Source organism: Molossus molossus, unplaced genomic scaffold (genome assembly GCF_014108415.1).
Source record: "Molossus molossus isolate mMolMol1 unplaced genomic scaffold, mMolMol1.p scaffold_m16_p_25, whole genome shotgun sequence".
Taxonomy (NCBI): domain Eukaryota; kingdom Metazoa; phylum Chordata; class Mammalia; order Chiroptera; family Molossidae; genus Molossus; species Molossus molossus.
In genome coordinates, this window is record NW_023425361.1 from 2,447,248 (window position 1) to 2,457,445 (window position 10,198).

Consider the following 10,198-nt stretch of genomic DNA (forward strand, 5'->3'; position numbering starts at 1 on the left):
TCAAGCTGGATTAAAGCTTACCCCACACATATGAAAAAGGTAAGAAAAGTAACCAAAGCTCTACTGACAGACATCATCCCGATATATGAAATGCCATTGACTATAGGATCAATGGCCCAGCCTTTGTAACAGAAATAGTACAGCAGGTAGCTTAAACTCTAGGCATTCAGTGGAATTTGCACACGGCTCACTGGCTCCAGAGCTCAGGGAAAGTAGGACGCATGAATCAAACTTTTAAGCAGACTATGGCAAAACTATGTCAAGAAACCAACCTGCCCTGGACTGATATACTGCCCTTAGCTCTCCTGTGAATACATTGTATCCCTCAGACTAAGATCAGGTTCTCCCCTTTGAAATCGTATATGTAGACCTCCCACACTGATCAAATTCAACGGAGATATAAAAGAACTGGGAAATGTGGAAATTCAAAACAACTGCAAGGACTAGGAAAAACCATTCTTGAAGTACGTAAGTAAAAAACCAATAGAATACCCATTTCCCTGGGAATTACTGTATACCCCCACAGACCAGGGGACCACGTCTGGATAAAAGACCTAAAAAGGGAATCCCACAAACCAAGCTGGAAAGGGCTCTATTTAGTTATACTAACAACTCTCACAGCTCAAGGTTGCAGGTCTGAATACCTGGATCCACTACTCACGGGTGAAGGCAGCTCACCTGCCACCCGACAACTAACCTGCCTGGAGAGTGACCACCAGCCAGAACAATCCTCTGCTGGTCACCCTTAAGAGGACAGTGAAACCTGCTGATCGATCTATGGCAAGCACCTGAGGACTCTGCCAGTAGAATGGATGGTCATCACCTGCTGGACTGATCCCAACACTGGACTCTGCATCCTTAGCAGACTTAGACTTCTTAGCAGCCAGTAGTATTACAAAATAGAAGGATGTTAGACCTACTTATTACTGAAAAGGGAGGAATATACCTCTTTTTAAACAAGGAATGTTGCTTTTATGTTAATCAGACAGAAATAGTTAGAGACATCGGCCAGCAGTTAAAGGAACAAATTACAAAAGACAGGAATTATTGGAATCTTGGCATTCCCAGAGTAATGTATGGAACTGGGCATCTTGGGTACTCCCATTTGCTGGTCCTCTCAATGGTTTTTATAGCATTCCTGTTTGGTTCTTGTATTCTCAACATACTAACCTGCTTCATGTCCTCTCATTTAGAAACAATAAAGCTCCAAATGATGCTTCACCTACTCTTCCCTGGACGGTGAAGAACTCTAGTTGCTGCATTCCTCCCGTTCAATACCCTTATTTCAGCAGGAAGCAGTCAGAAAGATCATCACTCTTCTTCCTCACATGGTACTTAGGGAACTTCCTATCTAAGATATTCTCTAAGTCTGCTGGGAGCAGCTGGAAAATCAATAAAGGGGAATGAGAAGGCAAGCCAGGTGCAGACAACCCCCTTAGGCAGTGCAGAGACCCCACCCATGGCTTTGGTAATTCCTTTACATCTGCCAACTGCCTAAACTATATTGGAACTTGAAACCCCCCCAAATAGCCGTAGGTTTATCATGTATAATAGGGCTCAGCCTTTGGAGGTGACTCTGCTGGGACAACACCGGTGTGCATTAAACAGTTCGTTTCTAATCCTCCGAGGGCATGCAGTCTGTCTCTTCCTGCTGATCAATTTCTGCCACTAAAATATGTGGAATATAATGAACAAAATATAATAAACTAAATAGAAACAAGGAAGAAGTCAATGGGGAAAAAAAAGGATATCTGTAATACTTTTAGCAATAAACAGATGCATAGATGCAGAGAACAGACTGACAGCTGTCAGAGGGGAGGGGGTTGGTGGACCGAGTGAAAAGATGAAGAGATTGAGAAAAGAAAAATAAATTTATAGACACAGACAACAGTCTGATGAAAATCCTAAATTTAACAGAAAAGGAAATTATAGAATCATAGACTGAAAAGATATATTGATTAGAAGGCTGTCTTGTTTTCTACTCTTTACCAGTCTATCATTTGGAGAAGGTGGTAAAGAACAGGATGGAGACATACCCGGGCAGGGGAATGGATATGTGCAATTATTTTAGGTGCTCACTGGCCTGAAAGTAATAGGCAATTGCTCAGACATGGCCAGTGCGGGGTATAGAGATGCTGGCCTAGTTGCCAGGTTATCTGCTTTTCCTTAAGTAACAGAAAATATAGATTGTTTTAGGATATATTTCATTTTCTCTAGAAGCGTATATGGATAGAAACAAACAAACAAACATGTTTCTTTGTTAATTCAGTTGCAATGGACTAGTTTGAGCACTTTCTGCATTGTTGTCAACATGAGACAGTTTACAATGAAATCTCCAAATAGTTTCTAGATCAGATGATGTCTTCTTTCTCCATATTTTCCAGGAAAGAACTTCCAGAGAAATACAGTGTCAGGAATGGAAACTTGGCCAGCACTATCTGAAAGAAAACAAAGCAAGCAGTGAGATAGAAATAGAGACTCATTTAGAGTAAAGACAAGAGCATTTAAAGAAAAGGATACAGTCAACTGCATCAATTCCAACCCACTATTCACAAAAGCAGAAGTTGAAAATTCCTATCGGGTCTGTCAATTTTTAGGATATTGATTGGCACTATGCTAGTAGTTTGATAGTAACAAAATGAGAAGACTTAACTCATAAATATTGTCAAGGAGAAAGGCCCTGGCCTTTTAATAGATTGATTTTGTTGGAGCAAAGATCATACTAAAGAGACTAGAAGAAAGTAAAAGAGGAAAAGCAACTGATGTTAGCCAGCAGAGGAATTTAAATGCCATGTTCCAAACTACATACTTAACACCATGTCTTTACTGAGCAATCTTTATGTATTGTTCATTCTGTGAACATTTGACACAAATTACATCTAATTCTCAAAGTGATATAGAGCTTCTTATTACCTTTACAGTGGGTATTATATATATATATATATATATATATATATATATATATATCCTCACCCGAGGACATTTTTTGCATTTATCTTCATATAGAACAGGAGGAATAGAGGGGGGAAGAGAGAGAGAAAAATTGATGTGAGAGAGACACATCAACTGGTTGCCACCCACACGACCTCAAGCAGGGCCAGGGACAAACTGCAACCAAGGTACATGCCTCTAGTGGGAACCAAACCTGCGACTCTCCAGTCCGCAGGCTGACGCTCTAACCGTTGAACCAAACCAGCCAGGGCACAGTGGGGTATAATATTAAGATATTATAGCAGCTACATTTGATAATCTAACTTACATCTCTCACACCAACCTGTGGGTTCAAGTTACAGCCATGGCAGACAGTCCCAAGGACTACAAAAAGGTTGAATCTAAAGTTTCTGTCATATCTCTCCAATATTCTACTTTGGGAATGTTTGCCTAATTCTTGGGAGCTTGCTTAACTGATGTATTGGATAGACTAAATATATAAGAAAATTGGCATGGCTATTATTTGAAGCTGTCTCCTTTTTTGAACTCAGCCCGCCTGTACCCAGGAGTATGCAATAAAATTATTTTGCTCTACATTGGCTTTGTGTTGTGGATGTGATCTCCAGCTGACTCAGACCTTTTAAGCTTCTTGAGTGGAGAATGGAAATAATGGGAAAACAACTCTGTAGTGCATCCTTCAGAATGACCTGTTTCACATGGTACCTCAGAAACTGCCAGTAGGATTGAGGTACAGATGTTTACAATGGAAGCTGAACTGTGGTTTCAGACTCTACTTTCAGGAGAATTCTAAGACCCCGCCCCCCAAGGTATCTGGATATTTATTTTTCTTAGGTTCATTAGATAAAATTATATCCAACCTTCAGAACTGACTGTTTATTTCACTCAAATGTCTGTCTGTTTTGCACCATACCACAGCATCTCTCCAAACAAAAGCAATTGAACATTTTTAGGAACGACAAGCTGAGGCATCCTGGATTTTAAGGGATGATGTCATTGGCAGTGGTTGGCAGAACAGCCCACAAACAGGGGTCCCCTAGAAGCAGAGATGTCATTACAAGACAGTTGTGTTCTGGGGACTGAAAAATCTGTAGAATTCACACAAAGGAAGAGGCTCTCCAACTTTTCCCTTTCAGAATTCACTTTCCTTCTTACAGGAAAAGCAGACTCCTGGGTCCTTCAGTTTACTATGTTTTCCCAAGGTAGTCACTGTTTCCTTTGCAATTTCAGCAGTATTTTTGATGGTTTTGACAGTTGGACTTGCCTGATATTTCCAAAGCAGTGTAGAATAAGAAAACAATTGAGTGCTGGATTTCATAAGTATTTTCATAGGAAAGAAAGGCATTCTCTTCCAGTTTTGTCATTTCTAATCTTAATGAGCCTTAAATTGATAGATTAACCAAGCCAAATGTGTAAAAGTTCGCTGTTAAACAAAATAAGGTTTTACAAATGGATTTGACATAGCATTTGCATGCTCATTTAAAATACTGAATCATTTGAGAGAAGGGAAGAGGGTTCTTAAAAGAAACACTGGAGCAGTGAAGGACAAAATACCTTTGGTAAACTATTTGAAGCAAACATTTAAATAATGAGTCGCACAAAAGTGTGCATGCTGGAAACAACCCGTATAAAATAACACCCATCTGACTGATGGGAATGGCCGTCACCATATATAGGTTTTCCTAAAAGAATTCAGGATTTTAAAAATACATAAAATAAAAACAACATAGTTATTTTCAACTGGAATGTTTTGTAGGACAGTATAGTCTGTTTGAGATAAACTCTCTTTGTTCTGCTAAGTGTGTGTGTGTACAGAGGTGGCCCTAGCAGACTGGAGCAGAAAGAGCCCAGGGGAGAGGGACAGGTCTTCCTTACTGAGTGGGAAGACTACTAACTCCCTGATATTCCATGTGAGAGTGAGGAAAGAAGAGAGATGGGAACAAAGCGTAACGAAGAACATCTTCAGTGGCAATTATGACTGAAAAAGAGTGAAGATTTTAGTGGTGAGATTGCCAAAATCTATTTCAAAGGCCATATACTTAATGTGAATTTTAAAGTTGTTATGGTTATGTCCCAACTCCCACAATTCTTGCAGAAGCCTAGTCTATATTCTCTGCAATATGTTACGCTCTACAGTAACTTCTGTGAAACAGGATTTTCAAGGGATCTAAGGAAAGGATTTTATTTGATACTTTTCAGAACAGAGACAGCACACACACATGCTGGCACAGAAACAGAGTGATGAAGAGGAGACAGCTCTCCACCCTTCCCATTCTCCACTCAACATGGTTTTCTGGAATCTACCTACTGACGAGCTTTGGATTTCTATAGAGATTAAAAGAGGGAATTTAGCAGAAATATTAACAAAAGGGACTAAAAATCACCAGCTGACATGTAACTTACACAGGTAATAATAGCATGAAAATATGTATTAGCAGTTCAAAAATAAAGAAAAAAGTAAGTAGAAATTCCTCTTTTCTCAACTTCCTGTGACTATCATGAGCATTAATTGCTAAATGTAATGGGATATGGAAGGAAAATGGGAGAGCCATAGACTCAGAGTTAGAAAGATGACTGAGAGTCTAGTAATTTCCAAGTATTTTTCTGTTTTTAAAAATAATTTTATAGTTTATGGGATCTTACATAATACTTCTTGACTCTGAAAGAATATAATGACCTACTCTATTCAAGCACCCTTTGTGACTTTAGAGAACTCAGCTGGAGAATTAAGAATACAGCTCAATGCTCACATTTTACAGATAGAGAAATAAAGTTCCACAAGATGAAATGGTTTGACCAAGTACCTGCAAACAGGGAGGGGAGGGGTGAGAAGTGAAGTTAGAAATGAACACACATTAGATTCAATGCATCTCTTCTCTATAGCATATTGCTATAACTATCTTTTAATTTTTTTTTTTTTTACTTTGTTGATTTTAGAAAGGAAGGGAGAAAAGATAAAGAGAAAGATCCATAAGAGAGAACATCGATTGGTTACTTCTTGCTTGCGCCCCACTGGGGATTTAACCCACAACCTGGGAATGTGCCCTGACTGGGAATCGAACTGGTGACCCCTTGGTGCATGGAACAATGCTCAACCACTAGCCACACCAGCCAGGCTGCTATCCTCTATTACCTAAAATGTATGTAGGTTGTAAACAGTCAGCTCTAGGTCTTTAACTTTTCTATTGACTGCTGCTCTCCCAACCATCAGCTTCAAATAAAGTTTCTTATATTTGCGTACAGAAAATCTTTTTAGTAAAGTAGCTTCAGTTATATTTACTATTTACTTATTTAATTTTAATCCTCACTGGAGGATAATTTTCTATTTAACTTCAGATAGAGTTGGGGGGGGGGGGGGATTGACATGAGAAGGTCACATAGACTGGTTGCCTCCTGCACTACCTCAAACAGGGCCAGAGAAAAATCACAACCATATCCTTGACTGGAATTGAACCCATGACTCATTGGTGCACAGGCCGATGCTCTAACCACTGAGCCAAATCAGACAGGGCTATATTTACTCTTTAAATATATTTTTTCAATCATATAATCGTGATGATTTCCCTGCCACTATCACAAGTAATACAACCTCCCCACCATTATCATTATTTGCTTCTTAAATAATTCATAATCTCTATCGTTCTCCCACAAAGAATGGGTGCCAAAAAAGATATTTGGTCTTGTTGGCACCATTTGGTAGATGATGATGAAAAACTAAACCAAGAAAGGATTAGATTGTTTTGCACAAGAACATAGAACAATATTCTCAGAAGGAGAATGAAGGGTAAGGGAGGGAAAACAAGGATTAAATAATCAAAAGTAGCTAGAGAAATTAGATGATGAAAGAAGAAACTTGAAAAAGAGATCTAGGCACAGATGACAAGAAAGTTGTCTAAATAAAACACTGTATATGATAGAGAAGTTAAAAATAGTAAGGGCTGTGTCTATGATTGGTACCACAGGCACTGTTGTCTTTGTGTACAGTTTCCTTATCTATCCCTTAGTATAAATAAGATACTTTGGCCGCAGAGTAATTCTAGACCAACAGCTTTAACCAGTCCAAGTTCATAGTTTCCTAGGAGGTGAATCATGTAATTATCATAAAATTATGCAAATAAAGAATAAACTTGCTTATTCTAACTGCAATTTAAAGAGAGAGAAAAGAGAAAAAGAGAGTTAATTGCTACAGGAAAGAATCTTGTCTATCTGCTTGTCTTCTATTGTTTTTCTGTGTTTATTTGTGTGTCTAACTATATGCTGGAGGGAAAGGAGACCTATTTCATGAATCATTAATATTACTGGTTGTACTGAGATCCCCCCAAAATTGATTATATCAACCTTTATAAAGTCCAAAAGTCATTAGTAATTTGAATTTAACATTATTTATGTTTAAATGCATACATGGCCTGGAAGGTGAAAGAAATAAACTTGACACATTTGAAAGATCAAAAATATAAAAGCATGTATCAAGCTCTGGGCATTTTTCAAGTAAAAGATGCTTTATGATCCTCATTTGACATATGAAAACACACAGGCTTAGGTTTGTTGAGAAACGCTTCTGTGAAAAATCTTAGGTAGTATTTGTGGAGTTTACATAAGTGGAATGAGCTCTTCATTGCTTTGACTGAAAACCAGCTGCTGCATAAGGCATTATGAAAACTGAGAGAAACTGAGAGAGTCATAAGTTATTTTCATAGATGTTATGAAGTAGGTTATATCATGATATCATTGACTTGTCTGTGGCTGATTTTTAATTCCTTTCATAATGCCTCAGGAAATTCCAGAACAGTATTTAGAAGTGTGCTACAAAACACAAAAGTTCAAATCCTAAATTGTTGAAGAAAATTAATCAATGATACTCAGAGTCTCTGTAAGTTCTCAAAATTGCATCAGAATCAGTCTTTCTCTGGCCTTTTCCTGATTCAAGGCAAGAGAGACCACATGATCATTTGAGAAGGTATCAATCAGTACAGTCGCCAGGTGAGGATGGGATCGAATCCTAGTATTTCTTTAGAAACAGTGTCTCAATATGTGTGACAAGCACAGAATATATTGATGTGCAAATTGCAGTCTTAAGAAGTCTCTCAGCACCACAATTTTCCCATTATCAGAGTTAATAAAGCCAATTTATAGAGAGCAAAAGGTATTCCAGTGTAAGTAATAGGACATCTAGTCACCTGTCAAATTAGTAACTACTTTGTTCCAGTTTTTCACATAATACCCTTACTACTTCATCCTTACAGTAGAGGTATTTATTGCTCTTGCAACCTGCTCATGGGAGTGCAAGTTGGTGCATCACTTCAAGAGAGCTGTTGGAAATATAAATTAAAAGCCTATAAAATGTTCATATGTCTTGACCTAGTATTGTAATTCTTCTCTTAGGAATTATTATTTTTTTTGAGGGGAAAATCAGAATTATCAATCAATATCTATGTACAATGGGATCATTACATCACTAGGTATAATAAAGGAACATTATAAACAAGCTAAATTTAGACATAGGATATTAAGCAATTATTTAAATGGACTTTTAAATAATAGACATTTCTCCAAAGAAGATATACAAATGGGCAACAAGCACATTGAAAAATTCTAAATCTCACTAATTAGTAGGGGAAAAATTCAGAATCATAATATGATATATCCACTGAATGGCTGCTATTACAAAAACAGAAAGTAGTAAGTGTTGGCAAGGATGGGAAGTAATCAGAAGCCTTGTGCACCACTGGTGAAAAGGTCAAGTAGTAGAGTCACTGTGGAAAATAACATGACTGTTCCTCAAAAATGTACAACTACCTCATGATCCTACAACTCACTTCCAGGTACAAAGAACTGAAAATAAGTTCTGCAAAAATATTTATACACCCATGTGCATAGCAGTACTGTTTGTAATTGTCAAAAAAGGTAGAATAACCCAAATGTTCATTAATGATGAATGGAGAAGCAAAATGTGGTATGTACATGCAATGAAATATATCCAGCTTTATAAAGGAGAAAAATTCTGGCATGTGCTGTAAAGGGGACCATGTGCTGCTAAGTGATATAAGCCAATCACAAAAGGACAAGTGACTGACTATATGATTCTCTTTTTTTTTTATCCTCATTCGAGGACATTTTTGCATTTATCTTCAGATAGAGTGGGAGGGAGAGAGGGGGAAGAGAGAGAGAAACATCGACATGAGAGAGATACATCGAGTGGTTGCCACCCACACTACCCAACAAGGGCTGGAAACAAACTGCAACCAAGGTATATGCTCTTAGCAGGAACCCAAGCCGGGACTCTCTGGTTAGCGGGCTGACGTTCTAAACTCTGAGCCAAACCAGCCAGGGCTATATGATTCTCTTTATATGAGGTGTCTAGAGTGGTCAAACTCACAGAATCAGAAAGTAGAATGATGATTATCAGAGACTGAAGAGAGAGAAATGGGGAGTTGTTCTATGTGTGTAGAGATTCAGTTTTGCAAGAAGAAAAACTTCTGGAGATTGTTTGCATAATGTATTTAACATTAGTAATCTATATATTAAATTTGAGTAACCTGGCTTTTATGTTATGTGTACTTTATTCAATATTTTTAAAAGGGAAGATATAAGGTGGACAGGAATGGATTTTTTGAGGCTGGAACTTGTCTTTTACTTTTTAAACATTGTGTGCAGCAAGCCATGTCTTTCATCAGTAGCTGCAGATTATTGACAAAGCAACACATTGAAGGCATTCAGATTATTTGTAATCCTAGCTGTTATTCTTGAGCTTTGTGAATTTAGATAATTTACTTAAACTGATAGAACCTTGCTGTGTGCAACTAAAAAGGAATTAATGATGTCTCTATTTCACAAAATAGGTATTAACATTTTTTCCCCATTTTTTCCTCCTCCCTTCACCTTTTGTTTGTAGGTATGTAGAAAAATGGGTTTCAGTTTGTGCTTATGTGATATGCATTGGAGATGTGCAAAGAACTTTCCAATTGTTCAATTTTCAATTGTCTCATAGAGAAGGAACCAGAAAGAAATACCTCCAAAGACCTCACCAGCAGGTGCTTATGGAATGAATTTCCAATAGGTCTACAGATACGATTGTAATGTTGATTTTGCCATCACTGTGACCCCAAATGTGTCACTTTCCTTATTTAGGCCTAAGTTCCTCCAACTTTGAACTTGATCTTGGAAATCACTGACACAGCTGAGAGGTTTATATAAAAATAAATTTGTATATTAGTCTCTCAGACTGCCTGCCATCAACTGTCTCCTCCTT